The 15,765-nt window shown below is 43.0% G+C and overlaps 1 protein-coding gene across 1 annotated transcript in view; it reads right to left on the bottom strand.

Annotated features, from left to right (window-relative positions):
• LOC130297943 (oocyte zinc finger protein XlCOF22-like) overlaps positions 1 to 15,765 on the bottom strand; it is a 204,187-nt gene that overhangs the window by 94,585 nt on the left and 93,837 nt on the right. The window lies entirely within an intron of this gene.

The raw sequence follows: 15,765 nt of genomic DNA, 5'->3' as shown, positions 1-15,765 counted from the left end.
AAACCTTCCAAAATTAGCAAAATTGCGTTTTTCGTTTTAATTTCCCCACAAAAATAGTGTTTTTTGGTTGCGCCATACATTTTATGATATAATGAGTGATGTCACTACAAAGGACAACTGGTCGCGCAAAAAACAAGCCCTCATACTAGTCTGTGGATGAAAATATTAAAGAGTTATGATTTTTAGAAGGAGAGGAGGAAAAAATGAAAACGTAAAAATTAAATTGTCTGAGTCCTTAAGGCCAAAATGGGCTGAGTCCTTAAGGGGTTAAGGACCGAGGGTTTTTCAGTTTTTGCAATTTTGTTTTTTCCTCCTTGCCTTTAAAAAAATAATAACTCTTTCAATTTTACACCTAAAAATCCATATGATGGCTTATTTTTTGCGCCACCTATTCTACTTTTTAATTACGTCAGTCATTTTGCCCAAAAATCTACGGCGAAATGGAAAAAAAAATCATTGTGAGACAAAATTGAAAAAAAACCCGCTGTTTTGTAACTTTTGGTGGCTTCCGTTTCTACGTAGTACATTTTTTGGTAAAAATTACACCTTATCTTTATTCTGTAGGTCCATACGATTAAAATAATACCCTACTTATATAGGTTTGATTTTGTCGTACTTCTGGAAAAAGTCATAACTACCGTATTTATCGGTGTATAACACGCACCCCCATTTTAACAGGGAAATTTAAGTAAAAAAAATAAAATGTAAAATAAATGACTTGGACTAAATGCCACATCATCCCCCCAACTTCGTTTTCTTCTACACCTCAGTTTGGTCCCGTCCCCTCCAGTGCCACATCATTCCTTCCCTTTTATCAGTTCCTGTGCCACATTTACCCCTCTCATCGCCACCCCCCATATCTCATCATTCCCCCCTCATCATCCCCCACCCTGTCTCATCATTTCCCCCTGTCTCATCCCCCCCTCATCATTTCCCCCCTCTTCCCCCCATCATCCCCCCTCTCATCATTTCCCCCTGTCTCATCCCCCCCATCATTTCCCCCTGTCTCATCCCCCCCATCATTTCCCCCTGCCTCATCCCCCCATCACCCCCCCTCATCATTTCCCCCTGCCTCATCCCCCCATCACCCCCCCTCATCATTTCCCCGTCTCATCCCCCCATCATTCCCCCTCATCATTTCCCCCTGTCTCATCCCCCCATCATTTCCCCCTGTCTCATCCCCCCATCATCCCCCCTCATTCCCCCATCATTTCCCCCTGTCTCATCCCCCCTCATCCCCCCATCATTTCCCCCTGTCTCATCCCCCCATCATCCCCCCTCATTCCCCCATCATTTCCCCCTGTCTCATCCCCCCTCATCCCCCCATCATTTCCCCCTGTCTCATCCCCCATCATTCTTCCCTCTCATCATTTCCCCCTGTCTCATCCCCCCTCATCATTTCCCTGTCTCATTATTCCCCCATCATGTTCCTCCTATGGCATTCAGTGGTCTTCAACCTGCGGACCTCCAGATGTTGCAAAACTACAACTCCCAGCATGCCCGGACAGCCAACTGCTGTCCGGGCATGCTGGGAGTTGTAGTTTTGCAACATCTGAAGGTCCACAGGTTGAAGACCACTCTTCCCCTTTCCTTACTTGTCTGCGCTTCGGCTGTCTTGCGGGGTCAGTGAAGCAGATGAGTTACGCTCTCTCCCGGCTCCTCTGCACGGCATCACGGAGGTCACTTTTCGGCAGCGACTAAAAAAAATTTTTTTAATTAAAAAAAAAAAAAAAAAAACGTGTGTGGTTCCCCGTCTTTTCATTTCCAGCCAAATACCAACCAAACAGCAACAGCCTGACGTTACCAGGGTGGGTGAGGACCATCGTTACTGGCCCTCCCCAGCCTAAATAACGCCAGCCCGTTACCGCCCAGGCCCAATTGCGCCATATTTGGCACTCTGGGCCTGTTGGTATCGGCTCTTCCCGGTACCCCTGTGGCGTTGGATACCGGAGTAATAATTGGGGGTTAGTGCTAGCTGTTTTTGGGGCTAACGCTAAGCCCCGGCTTAGTAATGGACTTCGTCTACAAGAGGGCTTCCACTACTAAGCCTGTAAAGTAATAACAAAGAAAAAAAAAGCACACACAAGTTAAAACATTTTTATTAGGAAAAACACTCCCCCACAGCCCTCATTAACCATTTTATTAAAAGAAAAGAAAAAAATGCAGGTCATCGTCGTAGTCCACCGATTCCCATGTAGTCCTCCGCATTCACGTATCTGAAAAGAGAAGACAAACATACAAATATAATTAAAAAAGCTATTACGAATAATTGGTATATTCTACAAGAGGACGCTGACATAGCAGTAACTACTAGTGAAAAACCTATCGTTACATATAGAAAAACGAAAACAATTGGAGATTTATTGAAAAGAGGAAAAAACGCAACGAGGCAGAATTGGTTGTCTGAATTACGCCCGAAAGGAAATTTTAGTTGCGGTTCATGTTCATTTTGCTCTCTAAATATGAAATGTAGAGTTGTAGAATTAGCAGGTAATACTATTAATGTGAAACAATGTATTACATGTAGATCCTCTCATGTAGTGTACGCATTGGTATGTAAATGTAAATTATTTTATATTGGGAAGACAAAGAGGCCCCTATTTCACAGAATCCGCGAACATGTTCGATCCCTCAGAACCGGCATCGGAGCCACTAGATTTATTCAACATATTAATGAAGTTCATTCGAAAGAAAAAGACGGATTCCACTTTGTCGGACTTGAGAGGATCGAACATGGTATTGCTGGGAAAAATAAAGAAGAAATACTGTTAAAAAATGAAACTAAATGGATTCTTCGGTTAGAAGCAATGGGGCCTTTAGGTCTTAATGAACGTACTGAGCTCAGTGCACTACTAATTTAAATGAATATCTTAGGAGTATTACACAGTTGTTTTTAACATTTTTGATTGCACTTACCTTTTGTTTGGCTCATTTCTATGGCAACGGAGGGGAGGGTTATTTAAATGTGTTTCCGGCTGGAAGACGATGTGGGCCAGTTGAAGCATATCTTGCGAAACGGCACCGTAGCCCCGAACGAACGTCCCCTTGTTGTTTGTCCACCCGTGTCTTGCACAGTTTATACCCTTCATGGATCAATAAAGAAGCTTGAAGTTTACGTAATTGGTGAGTTGCCCTGGTTTCTTTTTCTCTTCTTTACGGATTATTCACAAAAAAAATGGGTTATTACCTGGAGAGCCTAACTTACCACCCCCGTTCCAGCTCCGTCATCTTCCTGCATTGCTAATAGTCCAGTGACGGAGCAGGAACGGAGGTGGGTAAGTGGCCTTGTGATCACCGTATCCAGCCATCTATACATGTGACTGTATACTGCATTAATGTAGCAGAGTGCAACTGCCTCTGCTACTTTTGCAAAACTACAACTTCCATCCTGCCCGGACGGCCTTTGGCTCTCTGGGCATGCTGGGAGTTGTAGCCCCTTCACTTTATGACTAAGCTAAGCTACACCCCACGCTAAACTCTCTAAACTACACTTCATCTGCCTGTAAAACTAAGTTAGCTACACTACAAACGTGTACAACTACACCAACTATGCTAGAACTGGACTAACACTGCACTACGCTAACTACTCTAAGACTACGCTGCGCTCACTACTCTAAGACTACGCTAACAATACGCTACGCTAAATATACTAAAACTATGCTAACACTACACTACGCTAAAAGTACGCTAGCACTAAGCTACGCTACAATTGCGCTAACACTACGCTATGCTAAATAAGCTACAACTGCGCTAACACTAAACTAAAGCTACGCTAAAATTGAGCTAACGCTACGCTAACTACTTTATACCTGTGTAAAACTACAACTCCCAGCATGCCTGGGCAGCCTTCAGCTGTCTGGGCATGCTGGGAGTTCTGGTGCCTTCACTGCACTACAACTCCCAGCATGCCCGGGCAGCCTTCAGCTGTCTGGGCATGCTGGGAGTTGTGGTTCCTTTGCTGTCTAATCTTAGCTAAACTACAACTCCCAGCATGCCTGGGCCGCCTTTAGCTGTCTGGGCATGCTGGGAGTTGTGGTCCCTTCGCTGTCTATTCTAAGCTTAACTACCACTCCCAGCATGCCTGGGCAGCCTTTAGCTGTCTGGGCATGCTGGGAGTTGTGGTCCCTTCGCTGTCTATTCTAAGCTTAACTACCACTCCCAGCATGCCTGGGCAGCCTTTAGCTGTCTGGGCATGCTGGGAGTTGTAGTCCTAAACTACAACTCCCAGCATGCCTGGGCAGCCTTTAGCTGTCTGGGCATGCTGGGAGCTGTAGTCCTAAACTACAACTCCATGCTGGGAGTTGTGGTGCCTAACCTCCTTTCACTATTAATGCTTAACTATGCTAAATTACAACCTACACTAATGTACGGCTACGCTACCTACCTATGCTATTTGCGTAGTGCTGCGCATGCGCAGTACTACTTTAGCGGCGCCCGCTGCTCTACTTTCTGTTCCCCGTTCCCTGAGAGTTAACAGGGGACAGGGAGCAGAGCAGCGGGGGGGGCAAGCGGATGTCAGCTCTATCGGGCATAGGGATCCTGATAGCACTGTCGAGCGATCGCGCTGGCGGGTGACAAGCTGATAACGCCGCTATCAGGCATAGGGATCCCGATAGCGGTGGCGAGCGAGCGCACTGGCGGGTGACAATAAAACAGTAAAAGTATTAGCTTCTGTGGCCCGATACCGCTCTCGGAATTGGGCCACAGACGCCATGAGAGCTCCGTGCAGCTTCGGGCTATTACAGGGAGAGATCCTGTCCCTGTCATAGCCCAAGTGAGACTGTCGTGAGCTGCGATGCCTGATGATTAAATATGTCATGTGACACTCACCCCCCCAGCCCCCGCAGTAACCAATGGTTGGGGGGTGTGCGAGTGTCAGCCTATAGAATGTGATGGAGGCGGAGCGCTCGAGCAGGGAAAACTGCTGAGTCACTCCATCACAATCTATGGCAAATCACAATCTACGGCACTGCACCGGCCCACAAGGGAGGAGGATTGGACTCGTAATGAACCAGATATATATTAGGATAAACCCCCCTCATGGGGCAGCACGGGGGCTCAGGTGTTTGCACTGTTACCTTGCAGCACAGAAGACAACATCTGCAAAGAGTTTGTATGTTCTTCCATGTTTGTGTGGGTTTCCTCCGGTTTCCTCCCACACTTCAAAAACATGTGACCCCAATGGGGACAGTGACCAATATGAGTGTACAGCGCTGCGGAATCTGTGGGCGCTATATAAATAAGGAATTATTATAAAGGAGTCACCCTCAATTATAATAGACAACCCCAATTATATTAGACACCCCCCCAATTATAATAGACACACCCCAATTATATACACATCCTCAATTATAATACACCCCCCAATTATAATAGACACATCCCCATTTATAATAGACACATCCCCATTTATAAAGGAGACACCCTAAATTATAATAGACACATCCCCATTTATAATAGACGCCCCCTCAATTATAATAGACACATCCCCATTTATAAAGGAGACACCCTAAATTATAATAGACACATCCCCATTTATAATAGACGCCCCCTCAATTATAATAGACACATCCCCATTTATAATAGACGCCCCCTCAATTATAATAGACACATCCCCATTTATAATAGACGCCCCCTCAATTATAATAGACACATCCCCATTTATAATAGACGCCCCCTCAATTATAATAGACACATCCCCATTTATAAAGGAGACACCCTAAATTATAATAGACAGACCCAAAAAATAATACACACCCTCAATTATAATAGACATACCCACAAATATAATAGACATATCCTCAATTATCATAGACACCCCCCCCCCCCCAAATATAATAGACATACCCATGACTATTAGTATGAGTTAAAGGGGTACTCTGCTGGAGAACATTTTTGTGCCAGAAAGTTAAACAAAAAAAAATCTTAATACTTCCAGTACTTATCAGCTGGTGTATGCTCCACAGGAAGTTCTTTTCTTGTTTAATTTCCTTTCTGTCTGACCACAGTGCTCTCTGCTGACACCTCTGTCCATGTCAGGAACTGTCCAGAGCAGGAGCAAATCCTCATAGCGAACCTATCCTGCACTAGACAGTTCCTAAAACGGACAGAGGTGTCAGCAGAGAGCACTGTGGTCAGACAGAAAAGAACTTCCTGTGGAGCATACAGCAGCTGATAAGTACTGGAAGGATTAAGATTTTCAATTTACAAATCTGTTTAACTTTCTGGCACCAGTTGATTTAAAGCAAAAAAAATTGATTGCGGCATTTAAAATAGGAAAATAGCATTTCCAGCTGGCTGAGGGCGCTGATCAGGACCGTCACAACAAAACTGCGGGGTACCAAGGACACAAGAGGAGGGTCCCTCACCTGCCTCCGGTGCATCTGATCGACGATTGATTGCTCCAAGCCTGAGATCCAGGCTTGAGCAATCGACCACCGATAACACTGATCAATGCAATGCTAAGGCATAGCATTGATCAGTGCTGGCAATCAATGTACTGTATATTATAGTCTCCTAATGGGGGCAATAACATTGCAAAAAAAAAAGTTAATAAATGTGATTTAACCCCTTCCCTAATAAAAGTTCAAATCACCCCCTTTTCCCATTTAAAAAAAATAAATAAATGTAAATAAAAATAAATATAAACATATATGGTATCGCCGCGTGCGTAAATGTCTGAACTATAAAAATATATCGTTAATTAAACAGCTCTGTCAATGGCGAACACGTAAAAAAATTCCAAAGTCCAAAATAGTGTATTTTTGGTCACTTTTTATACCATAAAAAAATTATTAAAAATCGATCAAAAAGTCAGATCAAAACAAACATGGTACCAAGAAAAACTTCAGATCACGGCGCAAAAAATGAGTCCTCATACCGACCTGTACGTGGAAAATTACAGTTATAGGGGTCAGAAGATGAGAATTTTAAACGTATAAATTTTCCTGCATGTAGTTATGATATTTTCCAGAAGTGCGACAAAATCCAACCTATATAAGTAGGGATCATTATAATCGTATGGACCTACAGAATAAAGAGAAGGTGTCATTTTTACTTCAAAATGTACTGTGTACAAATGGAAGTCCATAAAAAGTTAGAAAATTGTATTTTTTATTTTTATTTTGTCGCACAATGATTTTTTTTTTTTCCGTTTCGCTGTAGATTTTTGGGTAAAATGACAGATGTCATTACAAAATAGAATTGGTGGTGCAAAAAATAAAAATAAAAAAAGCCCTCATATGGATCTGTAGGTGCAAAATTGAAAGGGTTATGATTTTTAAGTGAGTAGGAAAAAACGAAAGTGCAAAAACGGAAAAACCCTAAGTCCTCAAGGGGTTAAAGAGGTATTCCAGTTAAAAACTATTTTTTCACATCAACTGGCTCCAGAAAGTTAAACAGATTTGTAAATTACTTCTATAAAAAAAATCTTAATCCTTCCAGTACTTATCAGCTGCTGAAGTTGAGTTGTTCTTTCCAGTCTGACCACAGTGCTCTCTGCTGACACCTCTGTCTGTCTCAGGAACTGTCCAGAGTAGGAGCAAATCCCCATAGCAAACCTCTCCTGCTCTGGACAGTTCCTGACATAGACAGAGGTGTCAGCAGAGAGCACTGTGCTCAGACAAAAAGAACAACTCAACTTTAGCTGCTGATATGAAAAAATAGTTTTTAACTGGAATGCCCCTTTAAGCTTGTAATAAGAGATCCTGCTGAAATCCTTCAGTGATAGAAACTTAGGCAATGACTCTTGTTGTCGGGTGAATATTATGTCATCTGCATAGAGGGAGATTGTCTGGTTCCTTCTCCTATTGAGACCCCAGAAATACCAGGATCTTGTGGAACTGCTTGAGCTATAGGTTCTATGCAGAGGATAAAAAGGGGGACGGTTCACCTTGTCGGGTCCTGTTACTAATCATAAATTCTTGTGATAATTCTCTGTATGTAAAGACCCCAGCATATGGGGCTGTATATAGAGCTTTTACTGCATCCAAAAAGTCCCCCCCCCCCCCATCCCCCTCTGCAGGATGGTGAGAAGGTAAACCACCAGTTTATACGGTCCAATCCCTTCTCAGCATCCAGCGACCGAAACAGTAGACTCCTCCTCCAGCGCCACATCATGGAATAGGTTCAAGATTCTCCCGGTGTTGTCACATGTTTGGCGACCTTTAATAAACCAACTGAGGCATCAACATGGAAAGACGGCCTGACAGAATTTGTGTGTGTATTTTTAAATCCATATTTAACCCCTTAACGACCACGGACATAAATGTTTGTCCTGGTGCTGAGGTGTCGAGGTTTTCTTCTGGTTAGGCCTTAAATTGTGAGTGACGGCCGCTGTATACTGCTGAGGGCCGACACAAGAAATAAACACCAGAAAAAAAGTTGGTATAAATCTCCTTCTCAGCAGAAGCACCGGCTAAGGAGCTGTCCCAAGGAGTTCTGTTTATTATACGGAAGTACATTGTTTTTTACAGTTGACAAAAAGGGGAGGTTAGTTATCACATCAAGTCATCGTGTTATATGTTGATTGGTTATTTGAGTATTGTGTATGTATATATTAACATTTTAAGCATTCATTTGCTTCCTGATAATTGGTCACTTATGTTGCAATTTCTCTATTCTAACAGAAAATTCCAGATGTATCCGTCATTCTGCACAGTCTGTATATTTTCTCAAATGTTTTGTCTCCAACTTCCAGCTTCTTCTTTATCTTACATCTTTCGGCATCGTCCCAAGGTCTTCAAGCAAATAGCAAACTGATATGTAGTGTAAGGGTAACAAATATCTTTCTGCAGAATTAGCAATAGCATTTAAGTATTAATATATTGATTAACAATCAGAATCATTATAGAGGTACTTCACACACCCGGACGTACATTTACATCCTGTACATGACCGCGAGGATCGGAGCAATGCTCACATCATGCACTGCAGGACCCGCCTGCTATCAGCAGCCAAGGACCCGCCGGTAATGGTGGACATCAGCAATCACACTGATACCACCATTAACCCCTCAGATGCCTTGATCAATACAGATCACAGCATCTGCAGCAATGCGCATTTTTTAATTGAAGGTCGGATTGCCCATGGCGCTTCCGCAGGGATCCGATCATCTAAAATGGCCGACAGAGGTCCCCTAAACTTCTGCTCTGGTCTGAGATCAAGCAGACCAGAGCGGAAGATTGCCAATAATACTGATCAGTGCTATGTCCTATGTATAACACTGAACAGTATTAGCAATCTAATTATTGCTATAAATAGTCCCCTATGGGGACATAAAAAGGGTATAAAAAAAAGTTTAAAAAAACAATTAAATGTGAACAATCCCCTCCCCCAATAAAATGTAAATCCCTTTTTCCCATTTTACCCCCAAAAAGCGTAAAAGGAATGACGTAAACGTTAAAAGAAAAAATTGCTGTTTTTTTGTCTCTTTTGTCAAAAGCAGTACAATTGTATTGACCAACAGAATATGGAAAACATGTAATTTTTACTGTAAAGTGTACAGCGTGAAAACAAAACCCTCCAAAATTTACAATATTGTTGTTTTCATTAAAATTTTATCACTAAAAAAATAATTTTTTAGGTTCGCCGTACATTATATGGTAAAATGATGTCATTAAAATAAAAGACGAAGAGATCTTATTCTGGTTTTCTAATTCTTGTTGCTTATTTATTAAAGGGGTACTCCGCTCCCCAGCATCCGGAACATTTAGTTCCAAACACTGAGTGCAGGCTTCCGTGGTCGTCCCATCCCCTCGTAACATCACTCCCTGTCCCCGTGATGTCACACCCCGCCCCCTCAATTCAAGTCTATGAAAAGGGGGCATGACAGCCATCACACCCCCTCCCCTAGACTTGCATTGAGGGGGGGGGGGGAAATTAATGTCAAGGGGGCGGGGCTTGATGTCATGAGGGTGCAGGGCGACCACGGGAGCCCTCACCCAGCGTTCGAAACTAAATGGGGAGCGGAGTATCCCTTTAACATGTCTAGTCGTGTGTTATCTTGTTTCTTGTACTCATGTCCAAGTTGAATAAATGACCCTCTAATATACCCCAGTGATCCAGAGGAGCCCAGGACGTGTATCTGGGGACATATTTGTCTAGAAAAAGAAATCCAGGTCTTTCTCCAGTACTCCCCCGTATGTAGTATGCTGCATTATAAATATGTTGTTGCGCCATATTTATATTAGAACCTTTTCATTAAATAATTATTTATTATGTTTTATCCAAGACGTCGGGTTTATCTATTTCTTTTCCTATTTCTATCTTTCTTTTATTAAGAGTTTGTTTGTAATTTTTGTATTATTGGGGCAATATGAATATTATTGTGGTGTAACGGTGATTTGTTACTTTTTTTCTTTTGTTAACAATAAAAGAGACATTGGGAAAAAATACGTTTTTCTTTTATAACGTAGTCACCGATCCAGCGATGTCATCTCTATAATTTTACATGGGAGGAAAAGAGTCTCATATATGGCTACAAGGTAACAGGACATGAGCAGATTAGACATATAAAATCACTTCTATCTTCTAGCTTCTAGGACATTCTGATCCTATAGGTGTTAGATTAGTGGGGTCTCCTACTCTACACAGGGTCCTTCCTTAGGTTATAGAGGGAAGAACAAGTTGTATTCGGGTGAAGTGTGGAGAAGAATTAACCAGGTGGCTCTATGGTTGGTTCCCAGATCTCTGAGGGGATGAAGCCAGCTGTGCGCTCTCCGTTCAAGGAAAGGACTTGTTAGACGTCATTTGTTAATTTAATGGGGTACTCCGCCCCTAGACATCTTATCTCCTATCCAAAGGTTAGGGGATAATATCTTTGATCGTGGGGGTCACACAGGTAGGATCCCCGCGATCTCTGTGCAGCATCCGGTGTTGGTTTTGAACACAGGGTGCTGGCGGCGGGGCCATGATGTCATGGCCATGCCCCTCCCATAGACTCGCATTTAGGGAGCCTGGCGTGATGTCACAAGGAGCGTGTCTGTGATGTCACGATCCCCGCCACCTGCTCCAAGCCTTCGGAACATAATTTTCCAAATTCTGGGGCAGCGGAGTACCAGTTTAACTCCTTAAGGACATGCGCCGTAAATGTACGGCGCTGCCAAGAAGTACTTAGCCCACAGCGCCATACATTTACGGCGCAGCTTTCCTTGATCACCGTGTCTCTGGGCACGGTGATCGGAATAGGATGACTGCTAATATCTATCAGCAGTCATCCCAGCATATCGCCCATAGGGGTCCTGAGACCTTCCCATGTCGGCGATAGCGGCAAATCGCGTGTCAAATCAGACCTGCGATTTTCCGCTATTCCAGGTCAATCGGGTCTCTGGTGACTCGGAAAAAAAGGGTGAATGGGTCAGCCCCATTCACCCATACCCAGCAGGAGTGAGGTGGCATGGGTGCCGCCTCACGATTGATCGGTCGGAACAACTGAACAATCACGGACCTGCTGGGTGGAGATCGGCGGGGGCCTCCTACCTTGCCCTGGACCGGCGGGGGTCCCCTCAGGATCGGTGGCGGAGACAGGAGCAGCAGGATCGGTCCCAGCAGCAGGATACAGCACGCGGTCCCGGCGGCAGGATACAGCAGGAGGTGAGCCTGTTCACCTCCTCTACCTCCTTTTTGGTAGTCTGTGCATGCTGGGAGTTGTAGCAGTGTGCCTCCAGCTGTTGCAAAGTTACAACGCTCAGCATGCCCTTCGACTGTCAACGCATGCTGATTGTTGCAGTTTTGCAACAGCTGGAGACACATTGGTTGTGAAACAGAGTTTGTTACCTAACTCAGTGTTTCGCAACCAGTGTGCCTCCAGCTGTATCAAAAATACAACTCCCAGCATGCACCGAGAGACTGTACATGCTGGAAGTTGTAGTTTTGCAACAGCTGGAGGCACACTGGTTGCGAAACACTGAGTTAAGTAACAAACGCTCAGTGTTTCGCAACCAATGTGGTTCCAGCTGTTGCATAACTGCAACTCCCAGCATGTATGGTCTGTCAGTACATGCTGGGAGTTGTAGTTTTGCAACAGCTGGAGGTTTGCCCCCCCCCCCCCCCCCATGTGAATGTACAGGATACAGTCACACGGGTGGGTTTACAGCAAGTTCTGCTGCAAGTTTGAGATGCAGAAAATTTTCTGCCTCAACTCAAACTCATTGTAAACCCAACCGTGTGAATGTACCCTAAAAACAATACACTACACTAAACCTACACAAAATAAAAAGTAAAACATTACATATACACATACCCCTGCACAGTCCCCCCCCCCTCCCCAATAAAAAAAAAACAATAAAAAAAAAAACGTCTTGTACGGCAGAGTTTCCAAAACGGAGCCTCCAGCTGTTAAAAAACAACAACTCCCAGTATTGACGAACAGCCACTGACTGTCCAGGCATGCTGGGAGTTTTGCAACAGCTGGAGGCAACCTGTTTGGCAAACACTGCCATGGGGTATTTTTGTGGTGGATTCAAATCCCCAATTTAGGCCTCAAATGCGCATGGCGCTCTCTCACTTCGGAGCCCTGTATTTCAAGGAAACAGTTTAGGGCCACATGTGGGGTATTTCCGTACGCAGGTGAAATTGCGTTACAACTTTTGGGGGCTTTTTCTCCTTTTACCTCTTATGAAAAGGTAAAGTTGGGGTCTACACCAGCCTGTTAGTGTAAAAAAAATAATTTTACACTAACATGCTGGTGTTGCCCCATACTTTTAGTTTTCACAATCGGTAAAAGGAAAAAAAAAGACCCCCAAAAATTGTAACGCAATCTTTCCTGAATACGGAAATACCCCATATGTGGGCGTAAAATGCTCTGCGGGCGCACAACAAGGCTCAGGAGTGAGAGCGCACTATGTACAATTGAGGCCGAAACTGGTGATTTGCACAGGGGTGGCTGATTTTACAGCGGTTCTGACATAAACGCAAAACAATAAATACCCACATGTGACCCCATTTTGGAAACTACACCCCTCACGGAATGTAACAAGGGGTATAGTGAGCCTTAAAGACGTACTCCGGTGAAAACCTTTTTTCTTTTAAATAAACTGATGGCAGAAAGTTAAACATATTTGTAAATTACTTCTATTAAAAAATCTTAATCCTTCCAGTACTTATTAGCTGCTGAATGCTACAGAGGAAATTCATTTCTTTTTGGAACACTGATGACATCACGAGCACAGTGCTCTCTGCTGACATCTCTGTCCATTTTAGCAACCGTGCATAACAGATGTATGCTAAGGGCAGCATGGTGGCTCAGTGGTTAGCACTGCTGCCATGCAGTGCTAGGGACTTGGGTTCAAATCCCACTAAGGACAACAATAAATAAAGCATTATTATTATTATTATAATAACATCATCAGAGAGCAGTGTGTTCGTGATGTCATCAGAGAGCATTCCAAAAAGAAAAGAAATTCCTCTGTAGTATTCAGCAGCTAATAAGTACAGGAAGGATTAAGATTTTTTAATAGAAGTAATTTACAAATATGTTTAACTTTCTGCCACCAGTTGATTTAAAAGAAAAAAGGTTTTCACCGGAGTACCCTTTTAACACCCCACAGGTGTCTGACAGATTTTTGGAACAGTGGTCCATAAAAATGAAAAATTTAATTTTTAATTTGCACAGTCCACTGTTCCAAAGATCTGTCAAACGCCAGTGGGGTGTAAATGTTCACTGCACCCCTTATTAAATTCTGTGAGGGGTGTAGTTTCCAAAATGGGGTCACACATGTGGGGGGGGGGGTCCACTGTTCTGGCATTATGGGGGCTTTGTAAACGCACATGGCCCCTGACTTCTATTCCAACCAAATTCTCTCACCAAATGCTCAATGGCGCTCCTTCTCTTCTGAGCATTGTAGTTCGCCCGCAGAGCACTTTACATCTACATATGGGGTATTTCCATACTCAGAAAAAATGGGGTTACACATTTTGGGAGGCTTTTTCTCCAATTACCCCTTGTGAAAATGAAAAATTTGGGGTAACATCAGCATTTTAATAAAAAAAAATCTAATTTTTCATTTTCCTGTCCAACTTTAGCAGAAATTTGTCAAACACCTGTGGGGTGTTAAGGCTCACTGTACCCCTTGTTACGTTCCTTAAAGAGTGTAGTTTCCAAAATATTATGCCATGTGTTTTTTTTTTGCTGTTCTGGTACCATAGAGGCTTCCTAAATGCGACATGCCCCCCAAAAACCATTTCAGCAAAATTTGCTTTCCAAAAGCCAAATGTGACTTCTTCTCTTCTGAGCATTGTAGTGCGCCCGCAGTGTGCTTGACGTCCACACATGGGGTATTTCCATATTTCGAAGAGATGGGGTTACAAATTTTGAGGGACATTTTCTCCTATAACCCCTTGCAAAAATGTAAAATTTCAGGGAAAACCAGCATTTTTGTGGAAAAAAATTCATTTACACATCCGACTTTAACGAAAAGTCGTCAAACACCTGTGGGGTGTTAAGGCTCACTGGACCCCTTGTTACGTTCCTTGAGGGGTGTAGTTTCCAAAATAGTATGCCATGTTTTTTTTTTGCTGTTCTGGCACCATAGAGGCTTCCTAAATGTGACATGCCCCTCAAAAAACATTTCAGAAAAACTCACTCTCCAAAATCCCATTGTCGCTCTTTCCCTTCTGAGTCCTCTACTGCGCCCGCCAAACACTTGACATACACATATGAGATATTTCCTTACTCGAGAGAAATTGGGTTACAAATTTTGGGGGGCTTTTTCTCCTTTTACTCCTTGTAAAATTTCAAAAACTGGGTCTACAAGAACATGAGAGTGTAAAAAATAAAGATTTTGAATTTTCTCCTTCAATTTGCCGCTATTCCTATGAAACACCTAAAGGGTTAATACACTTTCTGAAAAGTCATTTTGAATACTTTGGGGGGGGGGAGGTGCAGTTTTTATAATGGGGTATTTCTAATATGAAGACCCCTCAAATCCACTTCAAAACTGAACTGGTCCCTGAAAAATTCCAATTTTGAAAATTTTGTGAAAAATTTGAAAATTGCTGCTGAACTTTGAAGCCCTCTGATGTGTTCCAGAAGTAAAATCATGTCAACTTTATGATGAAAATATAAAATAGACATATTGTATGTGTGAATCAATATATCATTTATTTGGAATATCAACTTTCCTTACAAGCAGAGAGTTTCAAAGTTAGAAAAATGCTAAAATTTACCACTGTATTAAAGTAGAATATGTCACGAAGAAACAATCTCGGAATCAGAATAATCGGTAAAAGCATCGCAGAGTTATTAATGCATAAAGTGATAGTGGTCAGAATTGCAAAAAAGGGCTCTGTCATCAAGGTGAAAAAGGGCTCAGTTCTTAAGGGGTTAAAGCTCAAGGCGTCTGAACAACATTGCTGAATAAGGGTGGGTTCACATTACATTTTTCCCCATATGGGAGCGCAAACGGCAGGGGGAGCTAAAAACTTGTGCTCCCGTATGTAATTCACTTCAATGAGCCGACCGGACCGAACGTTTCACTCTGGTCGGCTTATTGAAATGAATTACACTCGTGAGCGCAAGTTTTTAGCTCCCCCCCTGCCGTACAACAGAGAGGTCCCACTGGGTTATGGGCTCTTACTGAATAAATCTCCAATCCCCTTCAGGAGGGGAAACCCCCCCTTTTCCGGGGAACAATGCCCTAACTTATAACCCAAATAAAATTTAACTTTTATGGTTATTGATTAAAATAACATGGGAAACGTGAAAATCAAATGTAGTGATTTAAAACTATCAGGAAATACAGGGTGTCTTCCAATGATAGCCCACTA

The sequence above is a fragment of the Hyla sarda genome (assembly GCF_029499605.1).
Source record: "Hyla sarda isolate aHylSar1 chromosome 1 unlocalized genomic scaffold, aHylSar1.hap1 SUPER_1_unloc_11, whole genome shotgun sequence".
In the NCBI taxonomy this organism is placed as follows: domain Eukaryota; kingdom Metazoa; phylum Chordata; class Amphibia; order Anura; family Hylidae; genus Hyla; species Hyla sarda.
The sequence above is the reverse complement of the archived record's forward strand: the minus strand, read 5'-3'. Positions and strand labels throughout refer to the sequence as shown.